We start from the raw sequence: 21129 nt of genomic DNA, 5'->3' as shown, positions 1-21129 counted from the left end.
GTGGTAATATGGTGCCATCTATATACTTCTGCCTCTTTGCTCTCTTTACATCAAAGTGTAGCTGTATAGGCCTACCAGAGTTTAGACATCCCCTCCCATCAGAAGCAGCACACAATTTATCTGAGAAATATGCCAATTAAAAGGGTAGTCTGTTAGAATGAAGCTGCCGCGGATTGATTTTGTATCGGTGATGATTGATATTTGATACAGGGAGTTGGTTACGTCCATATTAGGCGACCAACTCACAGCAATTACAGAGATGACTCCACCTATTTCCAGCTCCATCAAGGGGGTTGCGTCGAAAGATTTAAGCGGAAAGGAAGAGGAAGCAGAGCCGACTTCACGCAGTCGCTGGACGAAGTTATCAGTCTGCTTTTCGACAGTTTTCGCAGGTTAACTTCCAGTGAGTACTTTCTAACACTTTTTGCCTACAGTAGCTGAACAGTTAGCAATATGTAGTCCTCCGCAACGAGGTTTTACTTCGTGTCAGGTGCGTTTATTTATTATTATTTTAGGCGCTGCCAATTTCCGTAACGTCATATTCAAATGATATTCATTCATGTGGCTTAACTTGTTGTTTTTTCTTTTATAATGAGAATAGCTAAGACGTAGACTAAAATACACAGATAAGTTTGCTGTAAATTGAAGAATAGATTTTGGATGCATATTTTTTTTATTTTTTTTTTAGTAGGCGCGAGTCACCTCTGACCTCGTGTACGGCGGTGCATGTTGTAACCCAAAAGTGTACCCCCTGTGTAGTTTGGAGATTACATTTGCACACCAATTAGTTTAGCTATTTTGGGCTATTGGTGGTTCTGTATCGGTCTGCTTCTCATCACTTGCACCTGTGCTGTGGACAAAGAGCTCATTGACAGCCGGGTCTCTATCCGCTCACTGGCTATTGTTACCCTGCACTTTGAAGGCAGATATGGTAATGTTGACGGTCTTCCTTTTTTTTGTTAATAGTAGCTGCCGTGCATCTTCACGTTAAGTGATACGGAGAACTCATAGATGTGTTGTATGTATGAGTGTTTAACAACTAGGTTATGAATTAGCACATGTAGTTTCAGACTGGTCGATCACAAGTAAAACTTATCCTGCTGGCCAAATGTTGTAACGATAACTGTATCTAACGGTTCAGCCTCGTTTTCAATAAGCAGCACTTTGAGCCAGAGGTACATCCGTGGGTCCTGCATCTTGTTTAAAAGCTCATGGTAGCCCCAGTTTGTGACTCGTGTAATATCAGAGAGACGCATACTGTATTTGAAAATGGGTCCAGTTTTCTCGCAAGCACAATTTTTAAGACTGGTGTCAATTTAGGTGTGTTTTTTAATGTTTTAGCTGAGTATTTGTCTATTTACCAGGCTACAATTAATGTGATTAGCCTGTGTCAGAGGTGATGCAGCCTAACTATCTACCACATATGTCCTATAGCATATAGGCAACTTATTACATACATCTTTTTTTAGATTGTAGTATTTTGTTCCAGTAAAACACATTTGACTCATTTGAGCAAGAGGAGGAGTTGAACTTTCGACCAAGTGATTCCGAATACATGAGTAAATATTAAAGATAACGTTCTCGATAATGTTGTCACGCACCTCGTTTATTGGGTGCAACAGTATTAGTCATGTCAAACTCTTGTTTAATTTCACCAATCTGGGAGAAAGACCGAACCAACCACACCTCATTTTTACAATTCACAATGAATTAATCAATCAGTTTTATTGGTCACATGAAATCGTACAAGGTACAATTCCAGTAACATGTTATCCCATCAGCTCTTTCAACTTTTGCATGATTCACCATAAAGCAGAATGAGGCCGTCAGATCGGCATACAGATAGAGTTGCCCGGTTGAATGGCACTGGAAAGAATACTGTGAGGCTAAAATTGTAGCCAGTCCCACAATGAGCTTTCCTTAGTCTGTTCCATATTGGGGAGGGAGGGAGGGGGTGGGCAAGGTGGAGGGTGGGGGTGTGGCCTTGACAAACTGCCACGTTGCCTGTTTGAAAGCCATGATGTCTCTCTCTCATGGGTGGGCAAAGCAGAGAAAGGGGAGGTAACCTTGCTCCTTATAACCTCATAAGGAGCAAGATTCCAGATCAGCCCATCTGAGCTTTCATTTTCTCAAAAGGCAGAGCAGGATACCCAGGGCTTGGTTTACACCTATCGCCATTTCTAGCCACTGGGGGACCATAGGCAGGCTGGGGGAACGCATATTAATGTTAAAAAAACTCAAAGTGAAATTTTCATGCCCTGGGACCTTAAAGTCAGTGCTAAAAGCTTACTGGAGATATGAAAATATGACTAACGCTACGTCTGAGTTTCCAACAGAGCCGTCCCACTGTAAAAATGTCTTAAAAATACAGTACAAAATACTTCCCAGTGGCGTAGGCCTGGTGGGGTGCAACAAAGACCCGGTGGGCCACCAAGCTTGCAATTCACTGGGGGAAACCCTGTACTCTATTTTTATAACTGATGCATGTCATGCTAAAATGACACTGTGTACATGGCCACATTTGAATTAAAACACTTGTTTGCACACTGAAAACAATTTACAAAATATGATATATATTTTTACTAAAACAGACAAAAATATGTTGCAGCAGACCCTAATCTCCTCCCTCGTACTGGCTGGCCCTCATTGATGGTTTTCTTTTCAGATGTTGGCCTCTTAAGGCGGTTTATGGATCACTAACTCTGTGTAGACATGTAAACATCAGCTGTATAACGACTGGGGGATGGAGACAAAGGGCCTCAAGGTCAGCAAGCCCAGGTGAACTCACTTACTAACGTAAACACTACGGCAGCATTGTGACTGTTACCACTCCAGCGTTGCATGTTGTTTACACTTCCTCAACTTCCAAAGTCAACACCCCCTCTGAAGGACTCACATTTTTAAGGCAAGTTTCAGCCAGTTGAAATGACATGATGGACTCTGTTTAAATCCAGTTGTTCCTCCAAGAAAACTTTTGCAGGCTGAGCTGGGTGTGCTCATGCAGCTGTCAAACTTCACACAGTTGAGTGCTGTCTTGTCCTGTTGGTTACTGAGCAGCTGGAGTAAAGTGCTGTGCTTGATAGTGGAAAATGTTAGTCATTCATGTTTCCCTTACCACGTATTCCCAACCAGGCTGGTGTTAAAGTCCTTGTCACTTCTCGGGGACTTCCCTGAAGCACAAACTGTCACTCTTTGCTTGCTTACTTGTCAGTTAACTCGGCCCATGTTTGCTTTGTACGTTGGATAATGTTACGGGAGCTACGAATGCCAGTAAGGGTTCAGTTGAGGATACGGTTACCTTGATAGTTTTAGTTTAAGACATGGTTGTTTTCATACAGTGTACACCTTTTTATCTAGTGCAACTTCCACACTATTCACCCGCTCACGGATTTTGGTTTCATTGGATTGAATTGACTTTTCACACAAACTGACGAAGAAGAAGAGTAAACTTATCTTTTAACACTGACCACCGGTTTGCAGTTTCCCTGGTTAAAAACAGCAGTTGTGATGTCAGTGATTGGCCAGAATTTAAACTTTAAGTTTGAATCCACGCGAATCAACGCAGCAGTAGTATTTTGCACTACAGCATGTGCTTCGGTGTGAATTTACCATTTGAAGCTGCTTTTTAGTGGCTGTAATAGTAGTACAAGGTTTTGATTATACAGCTTGCCCAATGACAATCTTTGCACATATTTAAGTGTAAATATATCAAATCAAACAATTCATCACACAGGGGAACCACAGAAGTGAAGAAGTGAGAGCATGGTGGTGGTTATGCACCACTTCAGTTCAACACTATTGTTTTCACTTTCTCTCTGTCAAATGAGTCAGATTAGAAAATTGCAGATGTATATTTTACTACGGCGGGTGTGAATGTATGAAACAATCAAGTGGAATTTCCTGTCATAGTAGCATGTTCGGTATTCTTGTTAGACAGATGTCATTCCATTCGTGGTTATGTCTTGCATAATAATCCCAACCTGTCTACCGGGCCAGGTTTAAACTTGACCCAGATATCAAGTCTGGAGTTGTTTTGTTAATGAGTTTGAACATGCTCTCCCATCAGACACTCACAAAAGGCACACACCCTAGAGTGGGCAAGAAAAAAAACTGACTTTTTACACAAATGTGTGAATCCCTTTCTGGGGTTATTGGCGCTATTGGGCAAATAATAATGAAGTGAACCAATATTACAATTGGTCTCGGTATCGTTGCACGGATAGAAAAACATCCAGATGTCCACCAATCAACTTGGGAGGTGCATAGTTAAGTTTCCTGATTGGGAAAACCTGAAAAAAATAATTTAATTGTCTTTTTAAATGTTCGAGTAATCTATCAATTCAGGTGCCAGTTAGTACTTAGTTGCACTACATAGGAACCTACTAATTGTATTAAGTTTGACATCAGGGCAATCTGTAAGCGTTTACATTTAGTCTTTCAGATATCAGGAGGTTGTATCGGGACAGACAATGCTGTTCGAGTGTTTCAAGTGATGGCTTGTTTTTGAAGGGGACCCCTCCTATGTAAATCCTGTGTAATTATTCCTCTCTGTTTATGGGTTTGGTTGGAAATCCCTTTCAGATTACCAAACTGGCAGGATACTTTCCACAGCGGTCGAATTGGAACTTGTGAATTTTTGCAGACTTACAAGTTGGATGTTTTTTTCCGTAGTTTCAGCCATCGTTTAAATAATTCTGCAAACGTTATACTATCCACATTTCTTTGCTGAGATCTCCAGAAAACAGCTGCATCCCTAAAAATAGTATATCAAATCAAATAGTTTTTTGTTTTGTTTTTTTAAAGCTCCAGGTATAAGAAAATCAAAGGTGAAGTAAAATTACAACCCAAAGTGTTTGTTGTTAACACCCATCACAGTTTACAGAACACCTTCCTGGTTCAACTACAGTACTTTAGTTTCCATTGTTGTGTGCACACAGGTTTCCTGTGCAAGGAGGGTTTATTGTAGATACTACAGGTGCTTACAGTATATTTGGTTTTACCTCTAAAATGGTTTAGATAATCTGAGTTTACTTGTTTGCACAATCAAGTTCCTCGTTTGATATCTCCATGTTCTCACATACTATATCAATTACTTTGAGTACAATATAATCCTATCTTTTGGGAAACCCAAGTTATGATAAACCAAAATTACCCTTTAACATTGCTTTTTTTCCTTCTTTTTTTTTATTAATATTTTTGACAGACAGTACAACCTATGTCACCATCACAACTGACACGACATCTATATCATCCACTGTCCGGTTTTACGAATACAGAAAGAAGAAAAGGAAAAACAACAACAACAACAAAAAAACAACATCATGTGCCTTACATTACAATACATTATTCTATTAGTCAAACGCTATATTGGATTGGATCAGAACCGGTGCCTTATATTCAGACAGACAACCCCTCTATTGCCATCAGGAAGGAACCCCAGACTTGATTAAAGATATCCTCTCTCCCCATTACTCTGTAAGTGACTCGCTTATACATAGACATTCTTGTCATTTGTTCAGTCCATTCCCTAAAACAGCACAGAGTATATGACTTCCAGTGCCATAGAATTATTCTACATCCTGTTGTAGAAGCCAGATGTATCCATAGTCTTTGTCTACCGTTCAGAGTGTTATTGTCTGGCAGCAGCCCCAGAATACACAGAGCTGGGGTCTTGGTGAGTTGTAATCCCAATAGATCATTCAAGAGGGTAACAACCCTATCCCACAAATGTGCATTTTTTCACAAGAATACAACATGTGTACCAGAGTACCCACTTCCTTCTCACACTTCCAACATGTGTTACTGTCCTTAAGTTTTAGTTTGGCCATTTTACTGGGGGTCCAGTGGTTTCTATTAAGTAATTTGTACAGAATAAAATGAGATTGCGCTTCACGAGAACATTTATGCCAAGACGCAACCAACTTCATCCATCTATCAGCTGAGATCTGATCGCCCACATCTTTCTCCCAGCACAATCTCAAGACCTCCATGTGGGGTGGACGAGCCTCCCTGAAAATCTCATAAAATTTAGAGGCTCCACATTTTTTACATTTAGTTACCTGGACTAATTCCTGAATCCTGGTCACAGGGTCAGGGTTCTTCCCCCGAGTAGCTTTAATGCAGTGCCCAATTTGTAGAAAATTCCAAAAGTCCTCTTGCGTAAGGTTATATTCTTGCTTAATTTCATCAAATGACCTCAATCCATTTTCGCTAAGCAAGTCACCAAGCAAGTTTATTACTGCTTTTGCCCATTTCTCCCACATAATAGATTTTTTTTGCCAATTAATATTTTTTTGTTATACCAAATAGAAGATTTAGGGGTAAGATGCGGGCTACATTTTATATGTTGAGCACTCATCCAAGTTTCCTGTACAAAGGTCAAAACTGGGTCCCGGTCTTCTAAGAAACTCCTCAAGCGAGGTCGGAGCCACCAGTTCCTCTTCTATTTTAACCCAGGAAGGCACCTGCTCCCGCACATTATTTATTTTGGCTAGCTGGGAAAGTGAAAAGGCATAATGATACCACTCTATTTAGACAATGATAAGCCTCCACTTTCTTTGGCCGCATATAATTTTGATCGGTTAAAGCTTGGTTTTTTGCCTGCCCATATATAACTCTCCACGACAGTATTGTATAGTTTCAAGAGGCTAGGGGGAAAACTTAATGGAAGCATGTACAGAATATATTGGATTTTAGGGGAGATGATCATCTTGACCAAGTTAATCCTACCTAACAAAGATATATTCAATTTAGCCCAGTTTTGTAAGAGAGGCTGAATAGCCTGAATAACCGGAGAAATGTTAGATTGCATTATTTTGTCCAATACAGGTGTCAATTTGATCCCTAAATAGGTCAGGCCTGCTGGCATCCACTTTTACTGCCATGATTCCCTAATTTCCGGAGGACATATTTTAGAGATAGGCATGGCCTCTGACTTAGCCCAGTTAATTGTGTAGCCAGAGATTTCTGAAAATGCCTCAATAATGGAAGAGATCCTGGATACTGCTGTGTAGGGGTTACTTGTAATCAAAAGAATGTCATCAGCATACAAAAAAAGCTTATGTACTTCAAGGCCCATTTGAACCCCTTTAATGTCTTTACTTTCCCGCAATGCAATTGCTAGTGGTTCCAGAAATAAGGCAAATATCAGCGGCGACAGGGGAGAGCCCTGTCTGGTGCCTCAACTAAGTTTGAATGGAGGTGACATCACACCATTAGTAACAACTGTAGCCATCGGCTCTGTATATACTAGCTGTAACCACTGCCTAAAGGATGGACCAAACCCAAATTTCTCCAACGTATGAAAGAGGAAAGCAAATTCAACTTTATCGAAAGCTTTCTCTGCATCTAGGGAGAAGGCAACTATGGGGTCTATATCATTCCTGGTTTTCCACATTATGTGTAATATTCTGCGGAGATTGTCAGCTGAGCACCTATTTTTAACAAACCCAACCTGATCAGCATGGACCAGACTAGGAAGCACCCTTTCCAGCCTGGCAGCAAGCACCTTGGAGATCATTTTTTTTTCATCAACATTAATTAACGATATTGGACGATAGTTTCCGCAATATTGTGGGTCTTTCCCTTTTTTTATGACGTAAAGTTATAACAGCTGATCTCATACTCGCTGGGAGTCTACCCTTACGCAAAGCATCCTGGTAAACATCTAACAATCTTTGGGCAAGATCTTCCACAAATTTCTTATAAAAATTAGACGGAAATCCATCATTGCCAGAAGCCTTGCCTAATCGAAGACTGTGAATTGCCTATTTAATTGCCTATTCTAGTAATTGTCTAATTTCTGCTAATGTACAGTGAGGAAAATAAGTATTTGAACACCTTGCTATTTTGCAAGTTCTCCCACTTGGAAATCATGGAGGGGTCTGAAATTGTCATCGTAGGTACATGTCCACTGTGAGAGACATAATCTAAAAAAGAAAAATCCAGAAATCACAATATATGATTTTTTAACTATTTATTTGTATGATACAGCTGCAAATAAGTATTTGAACACCTGTCTATCAGCTAGAATTCTGAACCCTCAAAGACCTGTTAGTCTGCCTTTAAAATGTCCACCTCCACTCCATTTATTATCCTAAATTAGATACACCTGTTTGAGGTCGTTAGCTGCATAAAGACACCTGTCCACCCCATACAATCAGTAAGAATCCAACTACTAACGTGGCCAAGACCAAAGAGCTGTCCAAAGACACTAGAGACAAAATTGTACAACTCCACAAGGCTGGAAAGGGTTACTGGGAAATTGCCAAGCAGCTTGGTGAAAAAAGGTCCACTGTTGGAGCAATCATTAGAAAATGGAGGAAGCTAAACATGACTGTCAATCTCCCTCGGACTGGGGTTCCATGCAAGATCTCACCTCGTGGGGTCTCAATGATCCTAAGACAGGTGAGAAATCAGCCCAGAACTACACGGGAGGAGCTGGTCAATGACCTGAAAAGAGCTGGGACCACCGTTTCCAAGGTTACTGTTGGTAATACACTAAGACGTCATGGTTTGAAATCATGCATGGCACGGAAGGTTCCCCTGCTTAAACCAGCACATGTCAAGGCCCGTCTTAAGTTTGCCTATGACCTTTTGGATGATCCAGAGGAGTCATGGGAGAAAGTCATGTGGTCAGATGAGACCAAAATAGAACTTTTTGGTCATAATTCCACTAACTGTGTTTGGAGGAAGAAGAATGATGAGTACCATCCCAAGAACACCATCCCTACTGTGAAGCATGGGGGTGGTAGCATCATGCTTTGGGGGTGTTTTTCTGCACATGGGACAGGGCGACTGCACTGTATTAAGGAGAGGATGACCGGGGCATGTATTGCGAGATTTTCGGGAACAACCTCCTTCCCTCAGTTAGAGCATTGAAGATGGGTCAAGGCTGGGTCTTCCAACATGACAATGACCCGAAGCACACAGCCAGGATAACCAAGGAGTGGCTCTGTAAGAGCATATCAAGGTTCTGGCGTGGCCTAGCCAGTCTCCAGACCTAAACCCAATAGAGAATCTTTGGAGGGAGCTCAAACTCCGTGTTTCTCAGCGACAGGCCAGAAACCTGACTGATCTAGAGAAGATCTGTGTGGAGGAGTGGGCCAAAATCCCTCCTGCAGTGTGTGCAAACCTGGTGAAAAACTACAGGAAACGTTTGACCTCTGTAATTTCAAACAAAGGCTACTGTACCAAATATTAACATTGATTTTCTAAGGTGTTCAAATACTTATTTGCAGCTGTATCATACAAATAAATAGTTAAAAAATCATACATTGTGATTTCTGGATTTATTTATTTTTTTTTTTTAGATTGTCTCTCACAGTGGACATGCACCTGCGATGACCATTTCAGACCCCTCCATGATTTCTAAGTGGGAGAACTTGCAAAATAGCAGGGTGTTCAAATACTTATTTTCCTCACTGTAATTTCTCCTTCCAATAAGTTTCTTTGTTCCTCCGTTAGAGTTGGAATTTTAATGGACGAAAAAAAGTCCATTAATTTCCGTTCTTCAATGTTTCCTTGCGATGTATATAATTTTTGGTAAAACATTTGAAAAACTTCATTAATCGCTTTTTTTATCGGTTATCAGCTTGTTATGGTGATCAAATATGGAAGGGATTCAGTTAGAGGCCTGCCTCTGTTTTACCCTATGCGCTAGAATCTTACTAGCTCTCTCACCTTATATTTTTGATTGCAACCAAATAGTGCATATTCAACCTTTTTCTGTAGATTATTGTTTAGCTCATATTTTAACTTAATTAACTTGTTCCATATTTCCCTCTCAGGGTACTGCATATGTTGTTCCTCAAGTTCTTGATATCTTGCTCTAGCTTATGTAATTTATCCCTCTCCGCTTTTTTAAATCGAGAACTATATTGAATGAGACGCCCCCTTACAAAGGCTTTGAAAGCATCCCAAGTTATGCCAATATCATCGATTGAACCCTCATTAAACTCCCAAAATTCCTTTATTACAGTTCTTATGTACTCACAATATTCCTCACTATTTAGTAATAGATTATTGAAGCTCCACCTCATCGTAGATTTTGTGTTTTCTGTAATGGATATGGCTATATCCACTGGAGCATGGTCAGTTAAAACTATGTTGCCAATCGTGGCACTAAGAGTCTGACTCACCAGCACGCGGGAGATCAGGAAATAATCAATTCTGGAATAGGTTGAATGTGGGTGAGAGTAAAATGTATAATCTTTTTCTTGGGGATAGAGTAGTCTCCACACATCCACCAGTCCCAGCTCTTCCATCATCACATCTACAGCAGCGCATGCTGGGTCATGAACTGGCCTAGGTTGGGAAGATTTATCCAAATACACATCCCTAACCTGGTTAAAGTCTCCTCCAATTATGAGGTTATCATTCCCTATACTCCTTACTATATTGCAGACTTCATGGTAAAAACTCTGGTTGTGATGTGTTAGGCGCATAGACATTTACAAAGGTTATTTTCTGACCCTCTAACAAAGCATCCACAATTACCCATCTACCTTCCTGATTCGAGTAATGTTTCAGTACTTGAAAATCTATGTTCTTCCTAACCAAAATGATCACCCCTCTTTTCCTATTGAAATAGGCGCTAAAATAAACTTGACCCACCCAATCCCTTTTGAATTTTACGGATTCTAACATTGTGTTCTAAGATACAACAGTTCTTTAGCGTAATTGTTTGCAACATCATACCTAACCAGTTGTAGCAATCTTTGCTCATAACTCAGGTGGGATCCATAATTCTGCAGGTCAGTGGGTGGACACAAACTAGAGACCGCCACCATGCAAATTCACTTTTTCTGCTCATTCAGAAGGACCATGCACTATTGTTGTCTGTGGAAAGTTCCAGAAATCGGAGTCGTTGAGACCTGTCGAGGGGACAGAGAGAGGGGGGGAGGGGGACGTGAAGAGAATGAGACCAGTGTTAAATGGCCGACCTTGTCTGAATACTTGCAGGTACTGTAGGGGTGAACACACACACACACACACACACACACACACACACACACACACACACACACACACACACACACACACACACACACACACACACACACACACACACACGGTGTAAAGATGTCAGTGTCCAGACAAGTTGAGCAACATTCCTGTGCTTGGGGGGGGTAATGGTTACTCCGATTTAAGTCTTTGATTGTTTTAAATTTGTCTTCTTAAAGTTTGTCTTTTAATGTGTATTAAAAATAGATGCATTGTGTTTCAATTTGTACATCATTGAGTCCCCGGTAACCATTTTTAATCATACCACATATCTGCCATGCATGGCTGGAAACTAATGGCCACATTCAAATCTAGATGTGCAGTCCCTTTTGACAGAGGACATTTGTAAGAATAACGATGATAATGATTTTGATTATGCAACTGACAATGTCACCGACCCGTGCATTCTTATATTCAGATGCAGGAAAAGACAAGGTTGCAGAACAGATACAGAGTTTATCCTGTGACATTTCTTTTTAAAGAGACTAGAAAAGTTTGCTATTGATTGAAGTTTTTTTTTTTTTAAGGGTTTGTTAGAAGTGAGGAGGATTTTTCTTTTAAATTCATTGTTGTGTAAACTTTGACATGTAAATAAGCCTGTATTTATGCTAAATGTTTTACTGCCAAGTGTCTTATTGACCTTAACAAGACATCAATCAAATACTGGATTTTTGAGGCTGTTGGTGTTTTTTATTATCTCTTTTACACAAACAACTCATTTTGGCACTTTTTTTTTGACAGGATGTCTCAAATTTGGTTACTGAAGAACTGTAATAGATTTCACAAAGATGTGATAAGGAATAATTACAGATGTAAAATAACCCCAACCAAGATGACGGTGATAGCCAATATATATTCTGAAATGTTCACTGGAAAATAACATTTGAAATAAACATTAACTTAAAGGTCCCATGGCATGAAAATGTCACTTTGAGGTTTTTTAACATTAATATGCGTTCCCCCAGCCTGCCTATGGCCCCCCAGTTGCTAGAAATGGCGATAGGTGTAAACCGAGCCCTGGGTATCCTGCTCTGCCTTTGAGAAAATGAAAGCTCAGATGGGCCAATCTGGAATCTTCTCCTTATGAGGTCATAAGGAGCAAGGTTACCTCCCCTTTCTCTGCTTGCCCGCCCAGAGAATTTGGCCCACCCATGAGAGAGAGAGACCTCATGGCTTTCAAACGAGCAAAGTGGCAGTTGGTCAAGGCCCCACCCTCCACCTTGCCCCCCACTCTCTCCTCCTCAATAGCTACAGACACAGAAATGGCACATACTAAGGAAAGCTCATTGGCTCACTGGCTCTAGTGGCTGTAATTCTGCACCAAGGCTGAATTTCGGGAAAGAGACTTCAGATACAGTATTAGGGGACCACTAAGGTCTATATAAAAGCATCCAAAGAGCGCCATGTAATGGGACCTTTTATAAATAAAAAGACTAAAGAAACAAAAAGTATTAAGCTTCAATATACATTATTGAAATATGTGGCCTATGCAATTTCTATTTGCTTGTCTGCCAAAATATACCAATACTATAAATCTTTAAGACAATCCGATCTTCCAATAATATTAAATCATTGAAATATTGTTTTAAGCTTTACTGTGCCTGTATGTGTGCTTATGTTTCTAACCAGGCAGATGTCATCAGGTGCACACGTTCTCTGCCACATCTGTAGACCCTGCATTGCTCAGACCAGTTTGTATTTTAATGTGTATGTCAATTAAAAGCTTTTCAACTTGACCCTCCTCATTGCTCAACACGTAATGTTGATGTAGTCCTCCTTGTAAAGCTTTTCCGATTGTGGCATATATGTCATATGGCTTTTTGTTTGGATGACAAAGTAGCTGAACGAGTTTGGATTACATTGATCATCATTTTTTTTTTTTTTTTCCAGTCAGCTCTTTTATATCTCTGTTATCTTGAGACACCGTTATGTCAGACATATTTGGACTGAGAAGACTGACTCATGCGTAGTTTCCTCTTCAGTGAGTTTGTCATCCTGCTGGCTTGATTGGAATGTGTGATTTTTGTTATGTGACTCTAGTAATCACTTAGCTGATAGTATCTGTTTTAACTTGGCATTCGCTCAATTCAGTCAGGAACATTGTCATAGATTTAACCATTTATTGCAAAAAAAATGGAAATACAGTTATGCTTTGCGTTGATAGCTCCACTCTTAATAATGCTCCCTGGACCAGCTAAGCAGCATGCTAAGCTGAAACAGGGAGCACCATGCTGAAACATGGAAAAAACAGTGAGCCAAAAGACACTGAAAACCAGTTTAAACTTTGAGTCATGTTAGGACTCTAAACTAGGAAGGTGGAGGCTGGGGTGGTGGAGGCAAAACTTTGCCGGCAGCAGCAGTGAGTGAAGCAGCATCATTGTAGCGGGGATCCGTGAGGAGGGAGTCACATTTAAAAGTTCCGACCTTGATGTGAGAATGGCTGTGATTGGTATGTGTGATAGGAATGATAATGCCATCAGTGGGCTTTAGAGCTGTCAATCTTCCTCTATAATACCAATCGAATTCGATTTGATTTTTTAAATTATTTAATGCTTAATTACAGCCTGTTAAATAATATGTACTACACTACTCTGGCTTATGCATTGTCTATGCCACTATATACTATAAGCATGTGGTTGTTGTTACACGTTCTGTCCACTAGAGGATCTTCTAACATCAGCCTGGCCTTGAGGGGACCTGCACGCAACTTTGTTTACATTCATTTTCCACAACGAGCACCCAGCGACAAACACAAATCAACAGAACTCTGTAATGAAACATTATCTAACACGTGTAGTGAGGCGGCTCTGTTGCTCGGTTAGCACAATGACATTATGTTAGAAAGTACAGCCGAAACGATTTGTCATAAACTAGGTAAGAAACAAACGATGCTAACTGCATTAATAACCAAGCCAAACCGTGCGGTCACTACTATTTTAGTGATTTATAAGCAACCTGTTTCTTGCAGGTTGTCACGTTTCTGAGAATACAGCTATTAGAAGGTAATATATTTAAATGAAGTCGAAGCTAACTCTGACAGAGGGCAGCTAACATTACATTTAGCTGTCTCCATGAAGCTCCCAGCTACGCTAACGTTACTTTAGAAAAAAAACAAGAACGAGCTAACTAATATTAACATAAGCACTTTGGCTCGGTGGATGTCGATTTTAAAGTCATGTTAAAACTATTTCCTGTCCTTCGTTACGATTTCCAGCCGCAGCCTGTCACTCCTCCTTGTACTAAGTTAACTCGTTACGTTAGCTCCGTAATTACGAATGTAAACTAGTATTTTAGTTAGCAATAATTAGCCTATGTTATCTCCTTACATATATCTACGCTCTCCGTCTCTGCAAGATTGGAAATGATTGAGATTTTTCTTGCCACAGCTACCAGAAGACTTACAACTTTCAGACAGGTTGCTCACGTCACATTTACGTTGTCTCTCTCAGTTGGAGGCTGCGCAGTAACGCTCAGCGCTCACCGGAAAAGTGCTTCTAATATCCTTCACTGGTAGCAACGGGATCTCTTGGTCCATTCTTATACTATCTATGGTTCTGAACAGAACCACTTAAGCTTGAAATACCACGTGATTAACTTTTTCATTTTTGCATTAATCTCTGAAGGGAATGCCTCGACGATATGATCTGGCTTTGATTCTGCTCATCCTTGTACGCGACAATGGAAGTTATTTACATTGCATAGCTTGACCTGACATTTGTACCTTGGCAGCAAAGTTAGACTCCTCACACCAGCGTGTGACATGCTGGTGGAAATTCTGGGAGACTTGTGCTTACTGCTATAATGCAGCTGACACCCTAACATTCCTGCTTTTACACTTTCCAAGTCAGCCTATCATTTATTGGTATTATACTGTTTTGGTTTACCAAGATTATCAATACTGTAATTTAGAATTACAATTATTGACGGAGCACAGTACTGTGGTTTGGTTTTTACTTTGATAAAATACACCTGATATAGCCTGGTTGACACCATCACCCTTCTCAGTTGTAGCTGAGAGTGGGTCTGGGAAAGGTTCATTGACAGTTCATTTCCAAAGGGGAGTCACCAATGGACTCCGCTCAAATGCCTCTGGGCGCATTGGATAGTCCAATGATCCGGGTGACGCTGCGCTTCGGTAGCCGTCATGTTGAATGTAAACAAAAAGCTGCTCGCCGTCGCTGCGCTGTCGTCGTGTAAAGCCCGCCTCAGCGGTTGTGATTGGTGCCTCGATTTCGGGGACATTGGAAATGGGTTTGAATGGGCTCTTCGTCAGACTGACTTGCAGAGCAAATCTCAAATTTGCCGGAAGTTCGTCGGGGTTTACCCAGGCTACACCTCATAACAAATAGTCAAGACTTTTACCTAACTAGGGTTACTATAACTTTAACTTTTACTCTCTTACATGACTGCTTATGGTTTGTTTTGGTTTGATGGATCCTTTTTCAGTCACACACTGGCATAGTTTGAAAGACGGTAGTTTTAATTATTCCATTTCAGAAGTCGACCATAGGCAAATGACTACATTTGTAAACCACCCTAATTGGAATTTTCTTGAGTTGCTTATTCAGCAAGGTGGAGAGGGCTGTGTTGGTTTCCAAAGACAACATTGCTATCATGTTTGAAATGGCTTTGTCTGCGACTAGCAGAGAATGATGATTTAGAGTGACCGGTAAAACCAGCCGAGTCCATCAGATGCGGTGCAACACTAAAGACGTCATGGCATTTACTGTGACATGATCACTCATGCAATGTTTTCAGATGTCTGATATAAACAGACAAGTTCAACTACTGTAGTATAACAGCGTGCTTTCAATAACAATGTGTGTGCAACAAGTATTTTCCTATAGGCCTAAAATGAATTAAAATTATCCATAAGCAGAAGATTTTACTTTTATGTTTTTGTTTCTCCTTGGAACAACTGGGTGTGACCTCCTTACACAACACGCTCAGAAGATTTGAAGCATTATTGTATGAGGAATGTCTTCCCTTTGCAGCAATCATTTTGGTCTTCCATTAGCCATACTATCCAACCCTGAGCAAACATGAAGCTTTTATGACTATATATGGTGCTTCCTTGCTCGAATGTAATAGATTTTTTTTCTTGAAGGCCGTCATGTGTTGCACTCCTTGCCAGTAAACTGGAAATGAATGCTTTAATTTGTGAATAGGCATGCTGTGGCTCTGTGCCAAATGGTAGGCAGACAAACAAGAAAAGTACACAAATGGAAAGAAATGCAACTACTCCTGACTTGTTTCAGGCATTTTGTCCATGATATGGATTGTCTCCCAACACAGAGAGAGAGACATGGAAGCTAGTTTTGCTTTATGGGTGTTGGTCGGTTAAAGGGCCAATAAAGAGGTAACAATAGCCCCCTTCATGATAACAGAGTCTCCTCTGATTTCTCACCAGCTGCCTGCGAATAATATCAGCCCACCCTTGAGCGAAAACTTACAGGGCGACTCCAGAGTTGTGTGTGTGTGTGTTTCTCTACGTGTGTGTGTTTAGGGCTGTTGGAACGAATTAAAAAAGTTGAATGGTAAAAAAAAAAAATGCTGAAATGACTATTCAAATGTAATATTTTTTATAAGTAGGTTGGCTAACGTTAGCTAATCTCCCTCCTCATGTCACGTCTGATGTAGCTAGCTAGCTAAGTACGGGAGTGAGAAACACCAGACATTGTGAGGTAACTTTACGTACCGAGTAACGTTAGTACAGGGGGGAGTGACAGGCTGCGGCTGGAAATCGGAAGGAGGATGGGAAAAAAGCCAAAATGCTTTATCAATAGTTAGCTCGTTCTGGTTTCCTAAACTTCATCGAGAGTTTTGGAGCCTAGCTGGGAGCTTCATGGAGACCGCTAAAGTTAATGTTAGCTGCCCTACAGCTGTCAGTTAGCTTCGACTTCATATTACATTTTAACAGCTAAATTCTCAGTAACGTGACAATCTGCAAGAAACGGGTTGCTTATAAATAACTAAAGTCACTAATAGTAGTGGCAGCACCATTTGGCTTGGATATCAAAGCCGTTAGCATCGTGGCTTTCCCACATAACAATTTTTGGTTCTCTAAAGGTTCCGGGAAGGTTCGCTGAAGGTTTGTAATAAACTAGCTAGCTAGCTAGCTAGCTAGCTACTAGCTAGCTAGCTACAAACACTGTGATACAGGCATCGGATTGTTATTTCTGTAATCTGTTTTTTGTATCTGTCCCTATTTAACAATTGTTACTTAGCTTTATTACAAATCGTTTCGGCTGTGCTTTTTAACATGATGTCATTGTGCTAACCGAGAAATGTTAGCCTTTACAACAGAGCCGCTTCTATACACGTGTTAGATATTATCCTAGATAATGTTTCATTACAGAGTTCTCTGTTCATTTGTGTTTGGCGTTGTGTGCGTGGTGGAAAATAATGTAAACAGAGTGGCGTACCAGAAATGCAGTGCGCTGTCACTGCCCGATGTGAGTCGAGTGCAGATGTGAGTTGCGCATGTATCACTTTGTGAAGTAGCCTACAAGAACCAGCTAACGAGAGACCTCTGTAATGTCAATACAATAACAATGGACCTACATAACGAAGTTCGTTCACTGCTGGCTACAAGTTAGTAATTAAACACAACTAAGGCGGTCACTTGAATGGCGTTTTGAGCTAATGTTAGCAATCAAACAATCGCAGGTAGCTAAAACGTTTTTGAAATGATTTCCATCTTCTGTTATTGTTTGTAATGAGAGTTTATTATTTTATGGATTTCACAAATTTCAGTATGACATATTATGCTAGGGTGACCAGACATCCCGGTTTGACCGGGACAGTCCCTATTCTCAGTTGCGCGTCAGTTGCGATGCTAAATTGTCCCGGTTTTCACCAACCACTATGAAATTGTCCTGGTGAATTCATAATTCATGTACCCTTTCCGTAAAGTGTTACCATAACTTTAGTTCAAGCCTGTGGCAGCAGTTCCAAATAATTTGTTTAGTGCCATGCAATGACAAAAACCTTTTCACAAAGTTTTTCACAAGATCAGCGAGTGCATTTTCCAAAAGAATGCTTTTAAAAATATTATTTCTTAGATATGTAGGCTACATACCAAGCAAATTCATGAATATTAACTGAGATAGCCCATTATGTTGTGAGCAGTAGGCCTACGTGTGCTGTTCGCAAAAGTGTGTCTAATCTGTCTGTGGCTGTCTGACCTGGGCTGGCACATGTTCACGTTTAAAAGCGTGTGCATGCACGAGCACTACGGTCACGCGCCCGGTTTTAGTTCCGGGAAATCTGGTCACCCTACGTTATGCCGTAAACCGTTTAAATCTGAGCATGCGCAACTCACATCTGCACTTGACTCACATCGGCAGTGACAGCGCCATGATGTAGGTCCCCTTCAAGGCCAGGCTGATGTTGGAAGTCCCTCTACTGGACAGAATGTGTAACAACAGCTGTTTAGTGGCATTGACAGTGCATAAGCCTGAGTAGTGTAGTTCGTATTTATAACAGGCTGCATTTGAGCATTAAATATTTGAATATTATTCAAATAGTTAAAAAAATAACAAATTCAAATGGTATTATAGAAGAAGACTGTGTGTGTGTGTGTTTCAGTAGATGAAGGGCATGTGAAGGGGGGGCTCAGACATGTTGAATTCAGGGCGGCAGTCACAAAGTAGCAAGTCGCATTACATTTCGGTGTGTTTTGTAGTGTGGGTTTAAATAGGGGCCATCTCTCTCTCACCCCAGTTGTACTCTCTCTTGGCGCCCGCTTGCACACAGTGCTTGCTCTCTTTGGCTCAGCCTCTTTCCCTCCCTCTCCTTCTGTGAGCTAGTTATTCATCCACTGTGTGAGTCAGGGAGGGTGGGGATTCGGAAGACTGCTGTACCAGTCACACTTTGTCAGTTTACTTTCTCATTCCCTTACCCCATCTCTTTCTCTTTCTCTCTTTCTCTCTTTCCCTCTCTGTGTTTCTCTTTTTGCTGCTGCTGCCCCAGGCTGCCTGCCTGCCTGCCCGCCCGCCCTTATTGTTTACGGAGAGGCTTTGCCGTCTTGTGAAAGAGGAGTCCACGTTGGCTTTTGATGATTTTAAAGGGAAAATTCTAGTTTCAATAAGGTAAGTTGCATAATGTTGTATATAAGTTGAACTAACTTGTGTGGCGTCTGCCTGCATGTTGAGAAGGGAAGGTTTCTGTTCTTTTTGTAATTAAGGATATCCGGCTGTTCTGGTTCAAATATTTTTTTTAACTGACACTTTACTGTGTGTTTAACTAATGGGTTCCTCTCAGATTTTTTTTGGTTCATCATTAACTTCTACCTCGTGAGTGTGAGCTCCTTTTTTCCATCCCTATGATTCATTGACATGGCTCTCATAGGAAATCTTCCCCCTCCCTTTCCACGGTTCTCCTTTTTAGATGTGAACCGGCCACCTCGTTGTCAAGGTCGCCTACTGTATTGTTGAATTAGTGGTTGTGGTGGGACATACAGAATAAGTAACTGTGTGTTAAAACAACTTAGTCACAAGAATGGATTGGTGTAGCTAAGGGCTGAAAATCTGTTGACATTTCTGTTGAGTGGGAACACAACTCATTGCCTAAAGGTTGGGTGGTGCAGGTCATGTGTCTGCAGCTAAATTGCTTCACTCTCTTATGGGAATACCACAGCAGACACTTTGTGGACCCCTCTCACAGTTATGAGGAAGTTCCTGTCCTCTTGTGGAACTACTACTAGTATTGCTGATATAGCTGAAAAACAATGGCCGTTAAAACGGTAAAGTTCAGTTGATCAGTTTGTAATGGTTCAAATTCTGAAGTAACACAATACTTTAATTGGTGGAGATTAGAAATGGTAACATGGTGTCATTATGTTAGAGTTCACTGATAACTAGAGGCAGGAAGTGGTACAGAAGCGTCAGAGCAGTATGGTTCACTAACGGTGGTTGTTCTTGTAAAATGGTCCAGTTGATTGTGGTTCACTGAGCTGGAATGGAAGGGGCTTTATTTTTCACTTAGGTTACAGAAATATTGTTCTTCTTCCTGTTCATGCGGTCATCATAAGACTATCCCCCTGACTCGCGCAGTCAGTTTTATTATTAGTCTGTATTCTCTAAAGAATCACTTTCAAGTGAGTTGCATGTTCATACAGTAGTTTGAACATGAAAACTGGGAGATTTAGATAACTTGTATTCAAAAAGCAAAACCTTCATATTAAATCCTATTTATTTGTAGGATTAAAAAAAAAAAGTCTCCTTGTGCACTGGTACAGTGTCTACAACCCATTTAATTAAACTCAGAAAAGTTGCTTTTTGTGCCAAACAAATCAAATCTGTTTTCTCATTTCTACAAACCTACACTACCAACCTTTTAATGCATGACCAACATTATTAAGGGAGAGTTAAGATTTCATTTTAAATTTCTACTGGAAACAAATGTGAGGTGGTCAAACTATCCCTACACAATTCATGTTCGCTGTTAGAATAACCTCGGCCTTAACCACTTACCTGACCAGGTGGTCATCTGCTCACTTTAACTGTTCAGCATTTCTCCTCAGAACAAGAGAGACTCACTCTACACAACCGACATGATGGTAGTCTTGTCGAAATGTGAGGCGCCTGACCCAATGCCTCAACGTCTGTTCAAAAGCAACCACAGCGTTTTGTGTATGAGTTTTCTGAAATGTCATGTATCTGATCTCTTCTACAACACCATAATTTGCACTTGTGGTGATAATGCGAAGGCCTGCAAGGAGACAAAACTCCAGTTCAAGTTTTCAAGTCACCACGTTTGTGGAAGGAAGTTAAGTCAGCAGTGCAGCTGTTACAAATTAGACTGAAATTCTGAACTCAAATCACCTGGAAGCTCAATAAGAAAGAACGACCAGAAAGATACTCAGCCATGCTGTAGACATGCCTTGTGGTTATAGAAAAAGCCTAATGTGGACAAGCTGCAGGCGGTATCTACAAAAGGGAGAGGAATGCTGTTCAGAACCCGTTTTTAACTTTGGCACAATGAATCCACAAAATATTATCCTAAGCATATCAAGGGCTATTATGTTTTGATTTTAACTATGCAAAACAGGCTACATCCCAGGATGTAGCATTTCACAAGTAAACACAAATTAAATTTCCTGTTTGACATCCTGTGACAACA

The 21129-nt window shown here is 40.6% G+C and overlaps 1 protein-coding gene across 4 annotated transcripts in view; it reads left to right on the top strand.

Annotated features, from left to right (window-relative positions):
* The first annotated feature begins 245 nt into the window (after positions 1–245).
* Positions 246–21129, top strand: part of elovl1b (ELOVL fatty acid elongase 1b) — a 28564-nt gene continuing 7680 nt past the window's right edge. The window contains exons 1-2 of one of the 4 annotated variants that reach the window (XM_028587948.1): positions 246–403; positions 18979–19097. The gene's annotated coding sequence lies outside the window, so the exon portion shown is untranslated. Of the gene's footprint in view, positions 404–16667; positions 16689–16721; positions 17096–18978; positions 19098–21129 lie in introns of those variants that run through there. The other 3 variants (XM_028587950.1, XM_028587949.1, XM_028587947.1) reach the window with 3 other exon arrangements.

Source organism: Perca flavescens, chromosome 9 (assembly GCF_004354835.1).
Source record: "Perca flavescens isolate YP-PL-M2 chromosome 9, PFLA_1.0, whole genome shotgun sequence".
Taxonomy (NCBI): domain Eukaryota; kingdom Metazoa; phylum Chordata; class Actinopteri; order Perciformes; family Percidae; genus Perca; species Perca flavescens.
This window is presented reverse-complemented; position numbering and strand designations above follow the sequence as displayed.